Below are 12,611 nucleotides of genomic sequence, written 5' to 3'. Positions count from 1 at the left end.
ATTGCTTGATGTAGTATAAAATATGCATGACCATTGTGTATTCAAGCTAAAGGGTGGCCATATGACCATTTAAATTCCTTGTCATATTCGCCATAAGCTAGCACAATGAGGTTTTGATAAATTGAATTTGTTTGAATTAGCTCAAGAGCTAAGAGGGCCACAATTGGACAAGGGAAGGAAAAAGTAATCGAATAGCCGTAAAAGCCGCTCGACAACATCCGAGGTAAGTCCTCAAGAAGTGACCTTACTTGAATTATGTGGAATGAAATATGGATCTATTGATTATTGATTTATGTGTGTATGAGTATTCGAATGATACCCGGCTAAGTCCCAAGGCGATTATGTTAGTGATTATAATTGTGTTTGAGCCTTAGTAACGAAAATAAATATGTATGTCCAATGATTATTGATGTATGTGTGCATGAGAAATTGAATGATATCCGGGCTAAGCCCAAGACAATTATGCTGGAAATTATAACCGGGTTAAGACCAAGGCAATTGTGCTAGTGGCTACATCCGGCTAAGACCAAGGCATTCGTATGAGTCATTCTATCCGGCTAAGACCAAGGCATTTGGGCAAATCGTGATATCCGGGTTAAGTCCGTGAGGCCTTGGTGCGGGTTACCATAACCGGCTATGTCCCAAGGCGATTGATCAAGTAGCGACATCCGGTTAAACTCAAGGTATGTGATTTGAAAATTATAAGCTTGCTGGAAAATTTCAGCTAATGCACTTGTGAAATTTCCCAATGACAAGGTAAGTGCGGTGTGTGCTTTGCGCTAGGAGTAAGGCGTATGAATATCCGCTCCTATGATGGAGCGAGTTATCGGCCTTAATGAAGCCGTTATTTGTGTATGAACATAAGTGTTGGGATGGTGAAGTAAGTATGATTATGTGAATGTGCATTAATGAAATGATGCATTTAACTATGTGAATGTATTGCTGTAATTAGAGTTGATTATATTCCTTGAGACTTACTAAGCATAAAAATGCTTACTCATTGCTTTGGCTCTCGGTTTTCTAGATTTCGCCGATAGCAATCGGATTCGGGATCGTTGAAGTCAAGTCATCCACACTATCAAGCCCCCATTTTGGTATAAATTCTTGGTTGAACTTGAAATGGCATGTATAGGACTACCCTTGTTGGTTTAAATGTGTTATGATGTATATGTGTACGACCATGCGAAAATGGCTCGTAATAGTGAAGTATCAACTTAAACTATTTGCGGTTTGTATATATATATATGGTGTCATGATGTGATTATGAATTGGAAATGGGAATGTTGGTCACATGATCAGCCATTGGCATGGTTAAAATGATCATATGTGGACCTATGTAAGGCAAGACTAGTTGGTTCATGGAGACTACAAAATAGGTAAGACCTACCTTAAAAACAGATACTGCCAGCTGCAGTAACGTGAATGTGAAAAATCACCAAAATTTGTAGGAATGGTATTAAATAGTGAATCAGCTATGTAAATGAACATTGATGAGTCTATTTTCATATGGAAGAAACGAAATGGTCATAGGAGTTACATGTTAAGAGATATTAAAGCTATTGTGAGACAGGGCCAGAACGGTTTCTGGGTTCCCTGTCGCAAGTTTAAAAATTTACTATAAATTATCCAGAAATAATTAGGAGACATACCTTATATGTAAAGATTCCATTTTGAGTCTAGTTTCATTAGAAACAAACGGCACCAGCATTAAAGCCCTGTACAGAAAGATATTCAAGTTATACCGCGCGAAGCTCAGAGCAGTCGATCCCTGTAACATGGGTGACTTTAACTAATAAACTGTACCAATTGGCCCGACCAAAAATTCTAGAAATAAATCCATGGACGGATATATGAGTCTAAATTCAGGGAAAATTTACGAAACCAGTTTCCGAGTTTTGAAACTCGAGATATGATTTTTAAGGCGACAGTGACACAGTTTTTCCAGCCTGACTGGAAATGTCCAATGGATGGGCAAAACAAGTGAACTTGGCTTGTTAACCCTCGTGTCCGACACGGCGATGGTCTCGGGTTCGGGTGTTACAATTTTATTGGTATCGAGCCACGGTTTAGTCGATTCTAGGACTACCGTGAGGTGTTTGGGGTCTAGCTATACATGCCATTAAATGATGAATCGATAGTGTGGTGATTTACGACAATTTGACTTTGAGTTTGTTTATAGCAATGGATCCCGATCCCAACCGAGCAATAGCTGATGATGTGGAGAGTGTGGCGCTGCTCCGCACAAGGGACAGCGCCAATGACTCTCAACCTATGGCCAGCAATCCGAATGATGAGGCTAGGCAAGCCTTTTATAGTGTGATGAACGAATGGTTTAATCAATACATTCGAACTAACACGGCTGTCCCACAACCTCCATTCCCGACAAATGCAACCCCGCACCTACAATACCTCCGTGAATCGACCAAATAAGGTCAAATAAGCCCCAATCGATAGGATTCAAAACATGGGGCCACTGAATTTAAAGCTACGGATGATGATGATGCCGAACGAGCTGAATTTTGGTTGGACAACACTATCCGGTGCTCGATGAGCTATCTTGTACACCGATGAGTGCTTAAAGTGTACCATCTCCTTGCTACGTGATTCCACCTACTATTGGTGGAGTACTCGACTTCGTGGTACCTAGAGAGCAAGTGACTTGGGAATTCTTTCAAACCAAGTTCAAAAAAAAAAAAAAAGTATATCACCGAGATTCATCGACCAAAAGCGAAGGAATTTCTTAATCTTAAGCAAGGTTCTATGTTGGTTACCGACTATGAACGAAAATTTGTGAGGCTTAGCCGATACACGCGAGAATGCATTTCGTCCAAGCTATTATGTAAACGCTCGAGGATGGGCTGAATGATGATATAAGGATGTTCGTTGGCATTCTCGAAATACGAGATCGTAGTACTTGTTGAGCGAGCTTGTAAAGTCGAAGAGCTTAGAAAGGAGAAACAAAAAGCTGATGTGGGAACCGGAGAATTGCGAAGAGGTCCTCGGAAAGTCTCTTCAACAGCAATCAAGAGATTTCGAGATGATGTGAACCGGTCTAGAGGCGCTTTGGGCTTTTCTAGACGAGGACGCGATCGACCCCTGTGACCACACGAGTCACTTCGATCGCCATGGTGGAAATGATCGCCGAGAGAGGCGGAGTGTCAACATTGTGGCAAATGGCATTCGGGGAGCTGTTGGTTTCGTGATCGCTCCTACTATAAGTGTGGATCGGCCGACCACTTTAGGAAGGATTGCCCGAGGATGCTTGAGCATGAATGTGTGTCGAGTGGAAACTCGGGTGCTACCATCGCCGAGGTAGGCCACCTAGAAATATGGGCAATGTCGATGGCGGTCGAGAGGATCTAGAGATGCTACCATCAGATCCGAGGCTCGTGCTCCTGCGAGGACTTATGCCATCGCCGCACGCGAGGATGCTGCCTCTCCGGATGTCATTACCGTGCTTTCACTCTTTTCAATACTAATGTGATTGCTTTGATTGACCACGGTTCTACTCAATCTTATATATGTGAAACCTTAGCATCCAAGAAGACTTTGCCTATTGAGTCTCTTGAGTTTGTAATTCGGTGTCAAACCCTTGGGTCATTACGTGCTTGTCAACAAAGTGTGCAAGAAAAGTCCCCTAGTGTTCCGAGGTTCTTGTTTCCGGCGGACTTGATGCTTTTGCCGTTCGATGAGTTCGACGTTATTCTTCGCTTGGATGGGTTGACCATGCACGATGCGGTCGTAAATTGCAAAAGCAAGACTATCGATTTGAGGTGCGCGAATAACGAGATAATTTGGGTTAAGTCTACGGACTTAAAGGGTTGCCGACTCTAATATCGCAATGTTGGCCCGAAAATATGTAAGAAAAGAGTGCGGCGTACCTTGCGTCGTGCTCGATGACAAGGAATCGAAAAAGAAACCCGAATCTGTGCGCGTGGTTTGTGAATACCGGATGTTTTCCTCAAGAATTGCGGGTTTACCACCGTTCGGAAATAGAATTTGGCATCGAATTGGTACCGGTACCACTCCAATTTTGATAGCTCCGTATCGTATGGCACCAACGGAATTAAAGGAGTTGGAAGCTCAGTTACAAGAATTGGTGGATAGAGGTTTTGCTCGCCCGAGTTTTTCGCCTTGGGGTGCGCCAGTGTTGTTCGTGAAAAAGAAGGATGGAACCATGCGGCTGTGCATCGATTATCGTCAGCTTAATAAAGCGACAATAAAGAACAAATATCCGTTGCCACGTATCGATGACTTGTTCGATCAACTAAAGGGAGCCTTAGTGTTCTCGAAAATAGATTTGAGATCGGGCTATTATCAATTGCGAATCCGAGATTCGGACGTACCCAAGACTGCCTTCAGAACGAGATATGGTCACTATGAGTTCCTAGTGATGCCGTTTGGGCTCACTAATGCCCTCACGGTATTTATGGATTTAATGAATCGGATCTTTAGACCATATTTGGATCGATTCGTAGTCGTGTTCATTGATGACATCTTGGTCTATTCAAGAAATGAGACCGAACATGCTTTGAACACCGCGGTTAGTGCCGCAAATTTTACGGGATAAGCAATTATATGCTAAGTTCAAAAAGTGTGAGTTCGGTTAAGAGAGGTTAGCTTCTTGGGTCATGTGGTATTCAGCATCGGGTATTCGAGTCGATTCAATAAAATTTCAGCCATACTTAATTGGAAGCCTCCAGAAATATTATTGAGGTTCGAGCTTTTTGGGGCTTCTTGGTTATTACCGACGATTTGTAAAGGCTTCTCAACGATAGCCACGCCGATGACGGTTACTCCAAAAGGATGTTAAGTTCGAATGGACGGAGAAATGCCAAAAAGTTTCGATCAATGAAAACTTATTTGATCGAAGCCCCAATTCTAGTGCAACCCGAGTCCGCAAAGAGTTTGTCATCTATAGCGACGCCTCTCTACTTGGGTTAGGTTGCGTATTAATGCAAGAAGGTCGAGTTGTGGCCTGCGCGTCGAGGCAATTAAAGCCACATGAGAAAAATTATCCGACTCATGATCTCGAATTGGCGCCATCGTATTCGCCTTAAAGATTTGGCGACATTACTTATTTGGTGAAAGGTGCCATGTATACTCGGATCACAAAAGTCTCAAATATTTGATGATCCAAAGAGACTTAAATCTGCGACAAAGACGTTGGCTCGAGTTGTTAAAGGATTACGAGCTGGTCATTGACTATCACCCGAAAGGCGAATGTGGTTGCGGATGCCTTGAGTCGTAAATCATTATTCGCTTCTGACGATGAATGTGTACTTGTCTGCTTCGATCCGATAGTGTGTTAGTAGCTAAATTGAAAGCCAAACCACTATTGATACATCAAATTCGAGAAGCTCGAAAGTCGACGACGAGTTGGTCGCAAAACGGCCGAGTGTGTTCGAACAAGGATTCGAGTTTCAAATCGATGATGACGATTGTTTGAGGTTCAAAAGTCGTCTGTGTTCCAAAGAATTTGGAACTCATTTCGATAATTCTGAATGAAGCCCATTGTAGCCGAATGGCAATCCACCCGGGAGTACGAAGATGTACAATGATTTGAAACGCGTCGGTTTTGGTGGCATGGTATGAAGCGAGACATCTCCGACTTTGTTTGAGATGTTTAATATGTCAACAAGTGAAAGCGGAACATCGGTGCCTTCAGGATTACTTGACCAATCACGATACCCGAGTGGAAATGGGATCGAGTCACAATGGACTTTGTATCCGGACCGCCATTGTCGCAAGTAAGAAGGATGCGGTTTGGGTCGTGGTAGATCGATTGACTAAGTCGGCCCACTTTGTCCCCGTGACGTCACGGATTTTTCAATTGACAAATTAGCTGAATTGTACGCTTCTCGATTGTGAGATTACACGGGTGCCTATTTCTATCGTGTCGGATAGAGATCCGAGATTTACCTCACGATTTTGGAAAAAGTTGCAAGAAGCTTTGGGTACCAAGTTGCATTTCAAGACCGCCTTTCACCCCAAACCGATGGTCAATCCGAGCGGATAATTCGAGATACTTGAGGATATGTTAAGATGTTGCGTCCTCGAGTTTAGTGGTTTATGGGAACGGTATTTGCCGTTGATTGAATTCGCTTACAACAACAACTTTCAATCAAGTATTAAGATGGCACCCTACGAGGCCTTGTACGGTCGTAAATGCCGTACACCATTGTTTTGACCGAGCTCGGTGAAAGCAAGATTTTCGGTGGATTTGATTAGGGATGCTGAATGTAAAGTGAAAATAATCCGTGAAAGTCGAAGATAGCCTCCGATCGTCGAAGTCGTGCGCGGACTGAAGCGTAAGGATATCGAGTATCGTGGGTGATAAAGTGTTTCTCAAGGTATCGCCTTGGAAAAAGATACTCGATTCGGCCGTAAGGGCAAGTTGAGCCCGATGTTCGTTGGGCCATATGAGATATCCGACCGAGTCGATCCAAAGGCATATCGTTTGATTTTACCCCGAACTCGAAAAGGTTCACGATGTCTTTCACGCTTCGATGCTTCGACGCTATAGATCCGATCCATCGCACGTGATTAGTCCATCGAAATTGAAATTCAAGCTAATATGAGTTATGAGGAAGAACCGATTCGTATCCTATCACGAGAAGTGAAAGAGTTGTGAAACAAGCGGGTTCTGCTAGTAAAAGTGTTATGGCTCAAGCACGGGATAGAAGAAGCTACTTGGGAGACCGAGAACTCTATGAAAGAGCGATATCCAAACCTATTTACCGGCCATGCTCATATATGTATATATATGTTTGCACATGATGTTTTGGTTATGAAGGAAGTGATGAATAAGTTTGTTTAAAGAAGAAGATGTTGAAGAATAATTATGAAATTGTAAGCACATTCGGCCTAGCACACATATGAGTGCTTGATGCTATATTGTAAGTTTTGAGCTACAATATGCAAAGCATTAACTAGTAAAATGCATGCTGTTTTTGTGTGGTATTAAGTGCATAATTGGCCTCAACATGGACAAGTATATTCGGCCTTGGGTAGCCTATTGAAGGCCTTAGCTTTTCCTTGATGCTCGAATAAATTGTATTGAATTGCTTGATGTAGTATAAAATATGCATGACCATTGTGTATTCAAGCTAAAGGGTGGCCATATGACCATTTAAATTCCTTGTCATATTCGGCCATAAGCTAGCACAATGAGGTTTTGATAAATTGAATTTGTTTGAATTAGCTCAAGAGCTAAGAGGGCCACAATTGGACAAGGGGAAGGAAAAAGTAATCGAATAGCCGTAAAAGCCGTTCGACAACATCCGAGGTAAGTCCTCAAGAAGTGACCTTACTTGAATTATGTGGAATGAAATATGGATCTATTGATTATTGATTTATGTGTATGAGTATTCGAATGATACCCGCTAAGTCCCGAAGCGATTATGTTAGTGATTATAATTGTGTTTGAGCCTTAGTAACGAAAATAAATATGTATGTCCAATGATTATTGATGTATGTGTGCATGAGAAATTGAATGATATCCTGCTAAGCCCCAAGACAATTATGCTGGAAATTATAACCGGGTTAAGACCAAGGCAATTGTGCTAGTGGCTACATCCGGCTAAGACCAAGGCATTCGTGCGAAGTCATTCTATCCGGCTAAGACCAAGGCATTTGTGCAAATCGTGATATCCGGGTTAAGTCCCGTGAGGCCTTGGTGCGGGTTACCATAACCGGGCTATGTCCCGGCGGCGATTGATCGAGTAGCGACATCCGGTTAAACTCGAAGGTATGTGATTTGAAAATTATAAGCTTGCTGGAAAATTTCAGCTAATGCACTTGTGAAATTTCCCAATGACAAGGTAAGTGCGGTGTGTGCTTTGCGCTAGGAGTAAGGCGTATGAATATCCGCTCCTATGATGGAGCGAGTTATCGGCCTTAATGAAGCCGTTATTTGTGTATGAACATAAGTGTTGGGATGGTGAAGTAAGTATGATTATGTGAATGTGCATTAATGAAATGATGCATTTAACTATGTGAATGTATTGCTGTAATTAGAGTTGATTATATTCCTTGAGACTTACTAAGCATAAAAATGCTTACTCATTGCTTTGGCTCTCGGTTTTCTAGATTTCGCCGATAGCAATCGGATTCGGGATCGTTGAAGTCAAGTCATCCACACTATCAAGCCCCCATTTTGGTATAAATTCTTGGTTGAACTTGAAATGGCATGTATGGGACTACCCTTGTTGGTTTAAATGTGTTATGATGTATATGTGTACGACCATGCGAAAATGGCTCGTAATAGTGAAGTATCAACTTAAACTATTTGCGGTTTGTATATATATATATGGTGTCATGATGTGATTATGAATTGGAAATGGGAATGTTGGTCACATGATCAGCCATTGGCATGGTTAAAATGATCATATGTGGACCTATGTAAGGCAAGACTAGTTGGTTCATGGAGACTACAAAATAGGTAAGACCTACCTTAAAACAGATGCTGCCAGCTGCAGTAACGTGAATGTGAAAAATCACCAAAATTTGTAGGAATGGTATTAAATAGTGAATCAGCTATGTAAATGAACATTGATGAGTCTATTTTCATATGGAAGAAACGAAATGGTCATAGGAGTTACATGTTAAGAGATATTAAAGCTATTGTGAGACAGGGCCAGAACGGTTTCTGGGTTCCCTGTCGCAAGTTTAAAAATTTACTATAAATTATCCAGAAATAATTAGGAGACATACCTTATATGTACAGATTCCATTTTGAGTCTAGTTTCATTAGAAACAAACGGCACCAGCATTAAAGCCCTGTACAGAAAGATATTCAAGTTATACCGTGCGAAGGTCAGAGCAGTCGATCCCTGTAACATGGGTGACTTTAACTAATAAAATGTACCAATTGGCCCGACCAAAAATTCTAGAAATAAATCCATGGATGGATATATGAGTCTAAATTTAGGGAAAATTTACAAAACCAGTTTCCGAGTTTTGAAACTCGAGATATGATTTTTAAGGAGACAGTGACGCAGTTTTTCCAGCCTGACTGGAAATGTCCAATGGATGGGCAAAACAAGTGAACTTGGCTTGTTAACCCCTCGTGTCCGACACCGGCGATGGTCTCGGGTTCGGGGTGTTACACAAAACTGTTACTTACCGAACACGCGCAACCAATGATGAACAATCGAATCAATTGGAAAAAAAGAAAGAAATGAAAAGGGAAAAATAATGGAAATTTTGGCAGCAACTAGGGAAAAGAATCGACAGAGGAGAGAAAAGAAGAAGAAAAAGAAAATGTCATAAAAATTTTGGGGAATTGGAGAGAAAATCGAAACTTTATTATTTGTTTGCAACAAAAAGATAATTAGATTATTTTTTGATAACCTGTAACACCTTTTACCTGTATCTGACACCGGGACAGGGTTTGAGGCATTATCGGACTTAAACATGCACAATTTCATGAAATCGGGCCATAAAATTTCATTTAGATTAAAAAAATTCAATCACATGCATAATGTCTCTTACACGAGCTACCGAGGCTCTAAACATGCATTAAAGGCAGTTTGGGACTAAACCGAGAACTTTGGAAAGCTTTGGGAAAACTTAGAAAAATTTTCAAGAAACAGTGTCACATGTCCGTGTCCTCAGGCCGTGTAACTCTCTGTTTATGACATCAGTAAATGAATTGAAACACACGTCCAGGCCACACGCCTGTGTGCTAGGCCGTGTCCTCTACATGGCTGAGACACATGGCCGTGTCTCTGCCCGTATGGCAGCACTTAGGCTAATTCCCAAGCCTTTTGATAAACCATAATATATACATATTTTTACCCTATGCTTGACATATTTATGGATGATTTTTCCTTGGTTTTATTGAATTCGGTGTTCCTAATCCTTTAAATTCATGTTTTACACTTAGGAGAGCATAAGAAGGCTAAAAGAGCAAGAAATAGGCTGAAAACGAACAAAATAGGCCTAATTCAGCGTGGCACATGGGTAGACTACACGCTTGTGTGTTATGACCGTGTCGACACTAAACCAAGTCAGAATTACACACAGCCTGAGCGCCTTCACACAGGCGTGGCACACGGCCGTGTCCCTGTGGAGCCCAAGTCTAATTCTACTCGAAAAAGGCTAATTTTGAGGGTTTTGAGGCATTCTAAAGTCTATATAAACATCCTAGAAGAGGATTGAAGGGGGACAGAGAATAGAAGGTAGAAAATACTCAAGAACAGCCATCGGGATTAGCTTAGAAGGAGGATCTACATCAAGACTGAAGATTTCCATCAATTTCCTAGAAGTTCTTTGGGTTTCTTTATGTTTTGTTTTCCAATTTTTAAGATTTTTTCCATTATTATGAACTACACTCCCTAAATACCTAAAGGAGATGAAACCTAAGATGAATCTTATTACTAATTGAGTTATATCATAAATACTTGTTCTTATTCTTAATTGTTAGTTTAACCATTGTTTTAATATTCTAAGATATTAATTCAGGTTTTTGATGTGCTTATTCAGTGGGGGAAAAGTCCCTGTTTAAGAGTAGATCATTCATAATTAAGCGGAGTAGTATGCAATCCTAGAGATAGGATGACATAAATCTGCCGGATTAGAGTCAAATCTAATAAGGGATTCCATAGATCGAGTTAATGCGAAAATAGGGGTTTTAATTAGAAAGAGATTTCAATTAATCAACCTAGAGTCAGTTGCTTTTAGTCTCGAGAGAGATATCAAAATAAATTAGGGATTCCTATGGATTAAGTCAAGTGAATAAATTGTCTAATTCAGAGGTAATAAGTGAAGTCGAGGTAAATTCTTCCTTGGGTATTGTCTTCTCCATCGGTTTTCCAAAAGTATTTTCCAACTTTAATCTCTGTCACAATTTTAGTTAATTAGATAATTAGTTTTAGATTAAAAATTCTCTTAATTATTAGGCTAGATAATAAAAAGATAGTAATTACTACTACTTTAGTCATCGTGGATACGATATTTCCGGTCTCACCATAACTATACTACTGTTCGATAAGTGCGCTTGCCTTAGTCGAATTTTTAGTTAGTTTAGCGACCCATCAAGTTTTTGGCTCGTTGCTGGGTACTAAGATATTAGGAACACTTAATTTTTATTACTTTAGCCATTTTTTATTTTTATTGCAATTTAATTTTGTTTTTGTTTTAATTACTAAATTTTCTTTTATTTACTTCTGGCAGGTTTTTATAGTTTATGACTAGAAGAAACCCGTAAGGACCTTTGCTTTTTGATAGTGAGATCGAGAGCATAGCTCGTAGAAATCGAAGAGAAATAAGGTGAAGCCTACAATACATATAGGAAGAGCGATAAGGCAATATTCACACTAATACTGAGGAGATGGCTGAAAATTAGAATAATCTGCTACCTCCTGTGGTTGCTGTAAATCCAGTAGATCAGAATCCCGCTCCTCGTACTATGTATGATTATGCTAAACCTACTTTAACAGGAACTGAATCGAGTATAGTTAGACCTGCTGTTGCTGCAAATAATGTTGAACTAAAACCTAACACGATTCAAATGATACAATAGTTTGTTCAGTTTGATGGTTTGCAGGATGAGGATCCAAACACTCATTTAGCAAATTTTCTGGAATTTTACGACACTTTTAAGATTAATGTTGTTTCTGATGATGCCATTCACCTTCAGTTATTTCCCTTCTCATTAAGGAATAAGGCTAAACAGTGGTTGAACTCGTTACCACGAGGGTCAATCTTCACTTGGGAACAAATGACCGAAAAATTTTTACTTAAATATTTTTCGCCGGCTAAAATGGCTAAATTGAGGAATGATATCTCTTCTTTTGTGCAGATGGATCTAGAAACTCTTTATGATGCATGGGAGAGATACGAGGACTTATTGAGAAGGTGCCCTCACCATGGGTTACCTCTATGGCTCCAGGTTCAGACTTTTTACAACGGTGTGAACCCCTCAACAAGGCAACTTATCGATGTAGCTGCCAGTGGAACTTTAAACAACAAAACACCTGAAGAAGCTTACGAATTTATTGAAGAGATGTCATTGAATAACTATCAGTGGCAAGTCATGAGAACGAAGCCGATAAAAGCGGCTGGTGTTTTCAACCTCGACGCGGTCACTATACTATCTAACCAGGTAGAACTTTTAAATAAAAGAATTGATGGTTTGTATGGTTCTACTCAGGTACATCCAGTGTTGAGGTGTGATTCAAATAGAGGAGTGCACAACACAGATTATCCATCCGTTAACCCTTGCACCAATAAGGAACAAGTCTACTATATGGGTAATAGTTCTAGACCTCAAAATAATCCATATAGTAAAACTTCTAATGCAGGTTGGAGGAACCATCCCAATTTCTCGTGGGGTGGTCAAGGAAATCAAAGACCACAACATCCTTTCGGTTTTCAGCAACCACCTTACCAACAAGAGAAGAAACCGAACCTCGAAGAGATGCTTACAAAATTTATCTCGGTGTCAGAAACTCATTTTCAAAATACCGAAACAGCACTTAAGAATCAGCAAGCGTTAATTCAAGGGCTCGACACTCAAATAGGATAGCTTGCTAAGTTGATTTCTGAATGACCACAAAGTAACTTGCCAGGTAACACTGAAACTAACCCAAAAGAACAACTTCATG

At 40.5% G+C, this 12,611-nt stretch overlaps 1 non-coding gene across 1 annotated transcript; it reads right to left on the bottom strand.

Annotated features, from left to right (window-relative positions):
- Nucleotides 1–11,773: 11,773 nt before the first annotated feature.
- Nucleotides 11,774–11,880, bottom strand: LOC128292365 (small nucleolar RNA R71). The gene has a single exon (XR_008282349.1). It is a non-coding gene; the product is annotated as a small nucleolar RNA R71 (small nucleolar RNA).
- Between the last annotated feature and the right edge of the window lie 731 nt (nt 11,881–12,611).

This window comes from Gossypium arboreum, chromosome 4, assembly GCF_025698485.1.
Source record: "Gossypium arboreum isolate Shixiya-1 chromosome 4, ASM2569848v2, whole genome shotgun sequence".
Taxonomy (NCBI): domain Eukaryota; kingdom Viridiplantae; phylum Streptophyta; class Magnoliopsida; order Malvales; family Malvaceae; genus Gossypium; species Gossypium arboreum.
The sequence above is the reverse complement of the archived record's forward strand: the minus strand, read 5'-3'. Positions and strand labels throughout refer to the sequence as shown.